Source organism: Crocodylus siamensis, chromosome 10 (genome assembly GCF_052110815.1).
Source record: "Crocodylus siamensis isolate JL-2025a chromosome 10, ASM5211081v1, whole genome shotgun sequence".
Lineage (NCBI taxonomy): Eukaryota > Metazoa > Chordata > Crocodylia > Crocodylidae > Crocodylus > Crocodylus siamensis.
In genome coordinates, this window is record NC_143404.1 from 32,469,572 (window position 1) to 32,481,762 (window position 12,191).

Below are 12,191 nucleotides of genomic sequence, written 5' to 3' on the forward strand. Positions count from 1 at the left end.
GGCTGGCCCCAGCAGCCTTTCCTGGGTTCCTGGGGGCTTCCTGGGGCTGCAGACACATCGCTTCTGCCACACAGAGCCTGGCTAGCAATGGAGTGTGATTCCAGACAGCCAGGCTTCAGCTTTGGGCAGTGCATGCTGTTGCTGCATGCAGCACTCCACTTTTTTTCCAGTAGGTATTTTTTGCTGCCTTGCAGCACAGAGAACAACAGAATGTGCAGTATGTGACACCATGGATGTGTCTGCCATGCCACATACTGCATAGCCATGCTTGTCTGGACATGGCCCAAGTGACCAGAAGAGCAGCAAACAGGACAGTTTACAAGCAGTTTGCAGGTGAGTTTGCCACATCTTTCTTTTAAAGCAAGCCTGAAAGGTAAGATTCTTTTGTATATTTAATTAGGACTGGCTAACCTACATAGCTTTATTTTAGTAGCTAAAACTCAATAGCTAGACCAAGACTAAAGTCCCCTATTGAACTAGAGTCCAGAGTGACGGGGAGTTTAATTGGAAACTCTCTTTTACATTCCTCACTGTAAGCTTGCTAAGGGGGAAAAGGTTTGCAGGCAAAAGGGAACCATTCAGATCAAGGAACGGCAAACAGGCCAGCTACAGAGGAATTTACTAGGGAAGGTCTGCTTGGAAAGAGAGGCAAAAAGTAAGAGGCAGCAGTTTAAAAGGCCCAGAGACATGGCTGGAGGACGTTGCAATCCCAGAACCACTGGCACTTCCAACTCTTCTTCTGCTTCCACCTGTGAGATGTCTATCCAGACAGGACCATCCAGGCTTCCACCCAGGTCCTAGTTTGGTGTTGTACAGACTGTGGCTTGCAGATTCCTTCCAGTGTCAGCCAGGTGAGGGAGTGCCTGTAATGTGACCTGTGCCTTCTGGTGGTGTTCCTCAGAGACAAGGCAAGAGAGCTACAGGAGGAGCTATACCATGTTGGAGCAGCCTCACAGCATGTCTACAGGCACCCATAATGTATAAAGTGATCCAGTAATCTCCCTGGACCCAAGATGTCCATTGAAGAGACTTATAGCTATTTATAAATTTAGCAATTTTAAGGCCAGATAGAAACATTAGAATCATGTTGTCTCACCATCTAAATATCACAGACCAGAGAACCTCAAACTCTGATTTCTTCACCAAACCCTTCTATTACTTCTACTTGAGTTGTAGTAGGTCTTTTTAAAAAAATGACTATGAGTGATAAAAGAGTAGTTTGACCATGTGTGATTTAAAAAATCCATTATGGCACTTAAAAATTTGTCCTTCATACCCACCTGAAATTAGGATTCAGCTTTCAAACACTGGACTCCTGTTACTCCTTTTTGTGACAGATTAAAGCACAGGTGGGCAAAATATGGCCCACAGGCCGAATCCAGCCTGCCAACTGATTGGATCCAGCCCGCAGGGTGTGCCCACCATTTGATTGGGTCCAGCCTGCAGCTGCCCCCACAGCACACCACAAGGGGTTGAGCCCCACCTGGGGGAGCCCATGCCATGCTCCTGACTAGCCTGCCAGCCCTGGCCATTGTGCACAACTTTCCAGTGGGGCTGCTCTCAGTATGGCCACAATCATCTGGATGCTTCTTGGCTCCCCATGCCTTCAGAGACTCCTCCGCCTCCTCTTCCTCCTGCCCCTGCTGCACCATTCTGGGTTGCAGGGGGAAGCTGCAACTGGACATCTCCTGCCCCAGTGCGCAGGGCTCCAGCTCACAGCTGCCTTCTACCCACATGTACCTGCTCATCGTGCTGGAAGGCCAAGTTAGTGGAAAATGACCTGCACGTTGGGGCAGGAGCTGCATGGCTTCAGCTTCCCCCTCCCTTTCACCCCTGCCTGAAGCAGTACAGCAGGGGAAGGAGGAAGGAGAGGCGGAGGAACCGAGCAGCACCCAGGCATCTGCAGCTGCACTGGGAGCAGTCCTGCCAGGAAGCTGTGCATGCTGGCCAGAGCCTGGGCTGAAAGGCATGTGCAGGAGTGTAGCATGGGCTGCTCTAGGTGGGAGTGGGTGGGGCTCAGCCCCATGTGGAGTGCTGCAGGGGCAGCTGCAGACCACACCTGAACCATACTGCCTGGGTGAGCTCTGCTGCACATGCCCCGTGCTAACCTACCTCCTTCCCCAGACCCCTGACCAGTGGGATCTAGCACCAAGGCAGCCTCCCCCATACTGCCCATGCCCCCACACCCTCCCCACTCCCCCATACTCCCCTACATGAACCCAAAACACACAGTACAGAAGAGTAAAACTTTATTTTCACCCATTATGCAATCACCTCTATATATGCTACTCAAAAAAAATCAGGACAAAAAGTTTATTAAATAAAATTAAAATATATAATAGTTAGGGCCCTGAGAAAATTGCAGATGTCTTATAGAAAATTTCCAGCATGTGTACAGGTAAGCTATCATTTTTCAAGGAATACTTAGAACTACCACTGATCTTGGCAAATGGGTCCCAGTATTTCCATGAATATTCCATAAAAAATGATATGTTACTTACACACATGCCACATATGCAGTGCCACACACATACTGCCCCCCCACAGCCCAACAGTCCCCAAGCCCTGGCCCTCCAAACCCCCTTCCCCCCTGCTCCCTATACTCTTACCTGCATTCAGCTGCCTGGCTGCATCCAGGCCATGTCCCCAGCAGCCACTTGCAGGCTGGAATGCTTCCAGCCTGCAAAGGGAAACCTGCACTTTCTCATGTTTAAGTGGCACAGGCTCGCAACCCTTAAAAATTGTGGTGTGGGGCTAATTTTAGTTAGGGTGGCCATCATGGAGGACATAACAGTTTTCTGCTACTCTGTCCTCTATTGATATTAAACCTGATGCCTTTACGTCCTCTAGACTGACCACACAGTTTTGTATCAATAGAGGACAGAGGACAACCAAACAGTATCCACACAGTCTGCAAAATCACAATTTTCTCAGGGCTCTAATAATAGTAGATATTTGATTTTTAGTACGATTTTTTTTTATTTATAATTGTTAACATGAATGAAGTGTGCCCCCAGTAGCTGGTGAGGCACAGCGGTGGCAGGAGCACGGTGTGGTAAGCAGGAGCTCCTGCAAACGCCACTGGCGCTGTTCATGGCACGGGTAGAGGGGGGTGGCAAGTGCTGACCAAGGGTCAGTGACCAGCTACAGACACCGCCATCAGCATCAGCGGTGGCCAGTGGCTATCGCAGACATCGCCGATAGTGTTGGCAGCAGAGTGGTGAGTGGTGACTGCCCGCAGGCGCCACCACCAATATTGGCGGCACCTTTTTGTAGAGGGTGCACCACTATGCTCGGGGTGCACGTGCACCCGCATGCACTCCCTACGCCTCTCCCATGATTGTTAAAAAGATATCTTGTAAAAGACTGTACATGTGCATCCCTTGACAGCTCACCAAAACTTGTTAAGTGGCCCTCCAGCCAAAATAATTGCCTACCCCTGGATTAAAGGATCCTCTACCATCAGAAGTCTCTTCCTATTGTTGTTCCTCATAGATAGTGATTTAGTCCCATCCTACCCTTTCCTTATGTAAGCTACACAGACTAAGTTTTATATATATATAGGATTCACTTCATTTAACTAAAGGAAATCAGTCACCTTTCAGAGGGAATGAATGCACCAGTCAGCTGGACAAATTATGCTTAGGATCTTTGGCTACCCCTCTGCTCAAGTTCTCCTAAATCTTTAAAACTACAACAGAAACGTGAAGTGTTTTTAAGTACTTCCACTAAATGAGAATAATTTATGGTAAGGAGACATAAGTTCATTCCTTTGAGGGATGATCCAAAGCTCATTGAAGGGTATTATTATTGATGTAATCAGTACTGCTGTTGCACTTAAAGACCTCAATCAAATCAGGACTCTGTTACGCTAAGTTCTGTGGATATAAATAGCAAGACAGGGCTTGTACTGAAAAGTTTACAATCTAAATAGTCACGACAGACAAAAAGAGAGAGGAGAGAAAAAGAGAACTGCTAGGTCTCAGGTAATGGAGCAAGCCAGCAACAGAACCTGAAAGGAAAGCCAAATCACCTGCCTCTTAATCCAATGCTTTGGAGATTAAGCCATGCTGCTGTCAATGAGAGTCTACAATTAAGACTTATCAGCAAATATACACACACACGTGCACACAAATATATCTGCCTATGTGTTTATGTATTATAATAACTCATAAATACATTTATCATTTTTTTAAATATTAAATTAAAATCTCACTCCTAGCAAACAAAAAGAAAGGACAAAGTTCTGTTCTCTATAATATGGCTATAGTGAAGATAACTTTGCTGTCTTCATCAGAATTGCAATGGTGAACAGAGAGCAGAAAGTGGCACAATAATACGTAGGACCACTTGTACACGTGACAGGGGTTTAGTTCTCCCTAAATTGAAATGCTGGGTTTTAATTGTGATGATTAAAAACCCACTGTTCCATTTTAGTGGTTCTGTCACTGTTATGGTGAGGAGCCCGATCCTGATCCAGAGCCTGCCGGTGGCTCTGAACCACCAGCAGGCCCTGAACTGCTCGGTGCCAGCACCCAGGCCACTAGCACCCCACCCAAGCAGCCCCAGGAGGTCGTGTCACCACAGCGAGAAGGACTGGGGCTCCCTCCCGCAACTCAGCCACTGCCAGCAGCTTGCCCTTCAGCTGTGGGCAGGCCCCGCCAGAAGAAAAAGACAAAACCAGGATCGGTGCCCAGGTCTTCACACAGGGCCTCTATAGAGGGCTGAATTTCATGTTATTGTACCAGTGTGGTCCATTTTTAGTAGAATGATCTAGACCAAGGGTTCTCAACCTTTTTTCATTTATAAGCATTGCAATGACTTAGCCTTTTTCATGAATATTTAAAAGAAAATCAAATAGATATAATTGTCATCTCATCATCAATTATACCTTTCAATGTGATTCTTGACGTGATTATGAGTGCTTTTGACCACTGTTTCTGGACTTGCTGGAGAGCACTTTATACCATCACATGCGCAGTATGGTGCTCACGAGCACCACTAGGTTGAGAATGCCTGATCCAGATAACCTTTCAAAAACACTTTTCATTCCTTTTTAATTCTCTGATACTTCCAGTCCTTAAGCTAAGCAACTATGACAAAATGGGGGGAATTTTACTAGATCTCTAACACAATTGTCAGGCAGTTCACATCCTACACATTTCATGAGTATAACTGAGGATATGAACTGCGTCAAACTCATCAGTTACAGCGTGGGGTTTATGTGGAAATTTTTGTAATTTACATTGGTATTAGACCATATGAATGCAATTATAATATTCCAATAGAAATTGTTCAAGTATGTGGTAAACCATAGGCACATATAAGGGAATATGTGCAAGAATCTCCATATCGTAGGCATGCAAGCACACTGAGATTCGTTCCAGAATCAGAAAATTCCCTGCACCTCCTTGGTGCCCCAATGAGAAGACAATTGAAGCCTTTGATGGTGGTGATGATGAGCTAGAAGACTGCCCCAGGAGTGGAAAAGAAGCCAACCATGTTGGTGTGGCCCAGGAAAATAAGTGGTAGGAAGACAGTCAACATGTAAATCCTAAATATCTTTATTAGCGGCATTTTAATCACTTCTAAAAACTGGAACAGGAACAGTCACAGCATAAGGCACCAGCTGCTGTAAACAGCTGTTGTTGAAATGGAAAAAAAGATTTGAGCTGCCGGAAAGATGTCAAATAGTGAATTCTATCAGAAGCTGAACATCAAAGGTGATTAGAAACCATAGACCCACACAACAGGCACTATGCACTAGATAACGCTAATGCTAAAGGCTTTACATACCTATAAAATCTTCATCTGTGCTGGGGCAATAGGCTCCTGTATAGATCCACTGGACTAGGATGAAATAAAATAAGACCATTTCCTTCCCTTTAGATTTGGTATTAGAATTTGACAAAGGACTGACCCTGAGGCCCTAGTCTGCGTTCTTTATGCCTTCAGCTCCTACCCACTCTAAAATTTTAGAGTAGCCCTTCCATTGGCAGAATCAACAGAACATGCCAAGACCATGCAAACAATTGGGCTAACTCAATGACTGATAAGGATGATTCAGGTTCCCAGTTATTGATGAATGCTAGTTAATGAAGCATGAAGCTTTTTGTATTTTTCTTCTCTATATCATATATTCCCTACTGCTGTCTGGGAGTCCCACAGTCACTTAGAACTGGTTAGTCAAAGACAAAGTTGGAAAAAATCATTTAAATAAATCACTATACAATTAGGGATGGGTGAACCAATTGGAATGTCCCCTTACCTGACCCCACTTCTGAACATTCATTCAAAACCAAATTGAATCCCAGCCATTTTTCTTTTCATATTTAAAATAAGTTAGAATCTAACAATTTTTCATTGCTTTCCATGACTTCTAATGCTATGTATTTTAAGGTGTTGGCCAGAAGAGCTATGCAAATACTTCATTTTTCAGGTTGCTTGCAGTTCCAAAAAAACCTAATAAAAATTTTGTTTCAGGCTAACCCAAAGAAAATTTTGAAACTTTCAACAAACAGAAAGTAATATATATATTTCAGATTGAACAAACATTTAGATTTTAAGTCCCTTTAAATTAAAAAAAAATTCCAAACAAAAAATAATCTAAAATAAATAACTTTAAAATTTAGCTTAAAATGTCAAAATAAATGTTTTGATTTTTCTGTTTGTCTTTTCCCCAACATGAAGAAGTTGGCAAAACCTAAGGAATTTGCAGAATGTTTTAATATCAATAAATCTCCCTTTTCCACCAAAAATAGTTTCACACAAAAGATTTTGCCCAGCTATAGTGGCTGGGGTTGGAAGCACACATACCAATACAATAAGAGATGACTGCTGCCAGAACTGACCTTGGATTTAAGTACCCTTACATTTTTATCCTACCTAGCTCTCTTCCTACTTTCAACTAGCCCTATCACACTAGTTGGTGATTCAACCATATTTTTCCTGGGACTTTGAATAAACAGACATTAAGTGCTCACAGAAGAAACATCAACCCAAGCCAACTGAAGTCTGCATCCTTGGTTTTTCTGATAAAACAGGAAGCAGATTGTACTGAAAGATCTTAAGGGGGAGCACATTTTCAGGTGAAATATTGCAAATCAGAAGGGTTAAATAGTTTAGACAAATAATAGGGCTCTCATCTGAATTCTACCTCTCAGCATTTTAAGTTTCAACAATTGTTCATAATGGACTGGTTAAAGTGCAATGTAGCCAAATAACTTCAATTTGCAGGCAAACTGCATGCATATGATGGTTCCATTGCCAGTTTTCATTCACAAATCCAAAGAGCACTTTTTGTAACTTATATAGCTTATTCTTTATACTTGTAGGTTAGGGACAGAAATTACACATAGAACAGTCTAAGTTATCAGAAACTGGTTCAAATCTGTAATGCAACAGAAGTTCACTGGACATAAACAGCATTTGTACACATATGTCTGTCTGCTCTGACATGCTGGAAACCCAGTGTGTCAAAGCAGACTTGATTAATCAAGTCTTCAGAACATGCAAACTGACACGCCTCGTGCTGCATCACATGTATTTGTATAAACAGTGAGATGCGTGTCAGTGCTAAGTAAATGGTGGTGCTCCTTTGAACTAAAACACCTGCAATGTGTTTTAGTTCAAAAGTGTGCTGCTGCCATTTTCTCAGAGCTGATGTGCATTTCGCCATTTATACAAATGCATGTGTCGCAGTGCCAGGAGCTTTTAAGGCACCTGGCGCTGCAGCACATGAATGTGTACAAATGTCCAAACTGCTTTCAAAATGACTGAAACTGGTTTAAGATAAGACTGGATAGATGTAATATCAGACTTAACTAATGTAGGTCATTGAACTTCTGCCCCAGATCCCTTCCCGATTCAAGTTAACTCACAGTCCCCCAGCATTCCAGGATGTTTTGCACCTCCCCCACAACCTCCCCTCACAAAGTGGACAGGCTAGCCTTGGCCCAAGCTTTCTGCACTAGCTGAGCAGGGAGACATGCTCTAGCACCCTCTGGTTTCTGGCCTGGATCAATGCAGGCATGTGGCTGCATTTTGGAATCAAAAGTGAATATCTGTTCATTTGCTTTTTGGTTCAATCTAAACAGCTTAGACTAACCTGAGAGGATTGAACTGAATCAACCCTGGGCTTTTTAACCATCTGTACTTAGCTCTAAGGTACACAATATTAGAATGCTCTCTTTTGTTTCTAATGTGGTAATCCTATGCCCTCATCCTAGTTGTATGTATTAGAAGACATAGCAATGAACCCAAACAAGAGTTAAAAGTTGGAATCTATGAGGAAAGAAAGGCAAAAAATCTTCATGAGCTATAAGAAAGTGGGCAGTAATATTTTGGTGGATCTTTCCTTTGAAAGGTATTGATATCTGTTTTGATGCCTGTCAAGTTAGACAAAGACTTTCAATTAATTACTGTTGGTAGAAAAATTATAGTGTAATACTCCCAGATAATGTGGTCAACAGCAATCTGTACTGATCACAAGAACAAGATTAATCTTAGAATTTTACATGCACATTCTTTTCCATTATAATGCAAACCATTTGCTGAATCTGTTTTCATTGCACTTGTGACCAGAGCTAAGTGAAAGGTTTAAATGAATTTTCAGCTGAGTTTTCAGGTTGTAATTTTTTTTCCCTACAGCTGTACTATATATGCAAGTCCCCTAAAAATCAGTATGCCTCAGCTGCTCTTTAATATCAGTCTCCACAATAGTCTTTCATATACAGACAGCATGTACTTTATCTACTCTTCTTGATCTTTTAAGACACCAGGGTGAATAATTTTATACCTGATACACATAGCAAGCTAAATTGTCTGCTGACATAAGTAAAGGCAGAGAGATGTAGTCAGTACGTTAGTCTGAAGTTAGGCAGAAGGCAGAGCAGGATGGGCCCCTTACACACTAACTCTTTCAGAGAGGCATGAGCTTTTGTAGGGAGGAGGGGGAAAAAGGACACTGCTGAGAGAGGCAAAGGTGAGTTGAAGAGATCAAAGGGAATAGACAAAGTTGTTAATCTATTGAGGAACACAGGGGTTATAGAAGCTAGTCCAGGTAATTGAACAAGAATCCAGAGTCTCTGTTGAGACTATACTTAACATAACCCAGTTTGTGGAAGATTTCTTATTCTGCTATTCCTTGTTCAAGTTGTTTTTTAAAGTTTTGTTGTTTAAGAGCAGCTACTCTGACAGCATCCTCTTGTATAATATATTTATGATAGAACTTGAAGTCCACTTCCTCTGTAGGTGCCCTCTCATCCCCCTAAAGTACATGGATGACACTTCATCATATGGACATAGGCAAAGGAATCTCTCGAGGAATTCTGGAAATTCTACCAGGACTTTAGCACCTTCCACCTGTCCATCAAGCTGACTCTTGAATACGCCACCCAGCATATGGGGTAACTGCTTTGTCTATCACCTTTGATCTGACCTCTCCAGCCCACTTCTGCCTCTCTCAGCAGTCTCTCCCCTTTCCTCCCCCTTTTCATTTCCTTTATATTTAAGGCAGAAGGCAGGGTAGATATGCACCTTAAAGACTAACTGAACCAGAGATGCATAAGCTTTCATGAGCAAGAGCTCACCTCATCATCAGATGCTGAGGTGCATCTCTACCCTAACTTCTGCCTGACTGCAGACTAACACACCTAACACACCTCTGTTTGTATTTAAGTGAACTTGTTTTGTATTACATAGAATACCTGCTCTCTGCAGCTCCATTCATAGCATCTCACAAAGTAGGCTGTATCCTACAAAAAACTCACACCTTTCTGAATGAGTTAGTCAATAAAGAACCTATATTGCCCTGTCAAAGTGCCTCTTGAAAGTGTATTAATAAAGATTTATGAAAACAGGTTTGCCCCAACATCCTTTGTTTTCTTAATGGGAGGAAGACATCAAGTCTTCCAAAAATACATGGTTTAACTGGGGTTTGGGGGTGTTTTTTTTTGTTTTAAACAATCATAAATGGTAGAAATTCTAGTCTGTAAGCCAATTATTGCCTGGTGGGCCAAGAGGAACAAGGAAGGGAGAAAGAGGAAAGGGATTTATTAGTATTTATTGTAGAATCTGTACCATTAGGTTTAGCCTTATTTCTCCACACCTTTATCTCTCTAGAAAGCCTTCACCCTTTGCACGGGAGGCAAACTCCTGGTGCCCAACCATTCTAAACTCAGGCCAAACCACTACCCGCAACCCCCAAACAAGTTTCCCTCCTTCCTATTCACCTCTCTAGAACAGTTCTACCCAATATTTTTTTTAATCTTCTTCAATATTGCCCTCTTTAATTGAGGTAGATCTGGCTTGTGAAAGCCCCAGACTCCTCCTACTTCCAGGAGCATCTGAAGAAACTGTTGGCAAATTTTGGGCCATATGACTGAGTTTATACACACACTTATCTAAGGTTCAAATCCCCATAGGTGCTGATTGCTTTCAATTCCCACTGATATCACAGGGCAGAAAGCTGAAGTGTTCAATCAGTTCTTGCTGATACAAGATCTCACTGAAATCTGTAGGAAGGAGTGAGGACCAGTCTATCTTACTTTAATCTATTAAAGTTCTTGTATTAGACCCAGCAACATGGGAACTATTAAAATGCTTAATTTTAGCACAGTTGTGCTGATTTAGACCAGCTGAAGGTCTGGATCTGATTCTACAAGGATATTTCAGTAACCAGTTTCACAGAGCTATGACAGGTTTGATAAGCAGGTTTTCCACACTGAAATGGACAGATCCTACCAGAATTTCCCACCCCTCCAAAATCCCACTAAAATCAACAGGGAATTAAGTGCTATTCAGCATGAGGAACAGCACAGGGATATAGCTTTCAATAAACCTTACAGCAGGCCCAGAAAAGCTGGTATTACAATTATTCTTATATCATCTAATCTACAAGGTTTCTTGCCCTGTGTGATGTAGTATCCTGCAGCTGCAAAATACACAAAAATCTCTTCTGATCTCATAGCTGGAAGTGATTTGCTCTTATCTGGTGATGAAACACCGCTGTCCTGTCATTTATTTAGAAAGCAAGTGGTGTTGAGATACATGGGCCAATGAGCGTAGGCTTGGTTAGTATCCTCTGCTCTCTGACTTCCCTTCCAGTTGCTTCAAAATAAAGGGAATCCTAGTGTTCTGAGGCAACTGTAAAGCTGTATTTGTATTTGCTCCACACATAAAGTAGGTGAGCTGATGGGTGTGAAATAGATTATCATCAGTACAAAACCTAAGTAGGCCAGTGTCTTTCATTACTGAGATTTGCATGATAGTGATCATGATTGTGCTGGACACACAAGGGGCTCCTAGTAGTATTCATGAGGTCAGTGGATTTTGAGGTGCTTCACATCAGCTTGAAGGTGTTCTTTATCTTGCAGGATTAGACCTAAAAGTCCTAATGAAACCAATTTAAGCTTTCCCACTGACTTCAGTGGAAGTTTGACCAGGCTCTGTGAGAGAATACAGAAATATAGAATATAGAAAGAAGCCCAGCAAGGTTCTTCATGACGTGGAGCGTGCACGCGCGCACGTGTGTGTGTGTGAGCAGTGGAAGTGAATTATGGAGTGCACTAAAGAGCTGGGAGAGGTGATGGGGGTGGAAGAGGGACACAGTCTAAACTGTCCCTGCTCTCTGCACTCAAGCAGCAGCTGCTACTGCTATGGCTACTACTGTAGCAGCGTGGGCTCAGGCTGTTGCCACTGGGGGACAGGCTCACTGCACACCTGCTGGAGCAGCCCTGTGGCATGGGCTTTCTGGGAACCACCCCTGGTGCCCTGTTTCACTCCCCTTCCTTATCTAGATACACTATTGGGCTTAGGAGTGTGCCTGCTATTGCACAGACTTTCTGGGGGAAAGGTGAAATTCAAGTCCCCCAGCCTCCCAGATATAGTACAGGTTCGTGGGCTGCGCCTGTCCAGTTCCCATTGGCTGCCAGTGCAGGTCTATTTCTGCTGTGGCAAAAAATCCTGAATTGGGGGCTATTTTGGCATTCCCTCTCAGATAGCACTCAGGCTAGTGCCCTGCTCCCCTCACCCCCCCGCCCAAAGTTATGCTATTAGAAGTGTAAACCTCACTCTTCCTCTCCTAGAAGCCTGCCACAAAATAAAAAAAAACAAAACAGAAAAGCCCTGCTTGCAGTTATTGGAATAACACAAAAAAACTTTGCTTTGTAGATAGAACAATATAGCATACT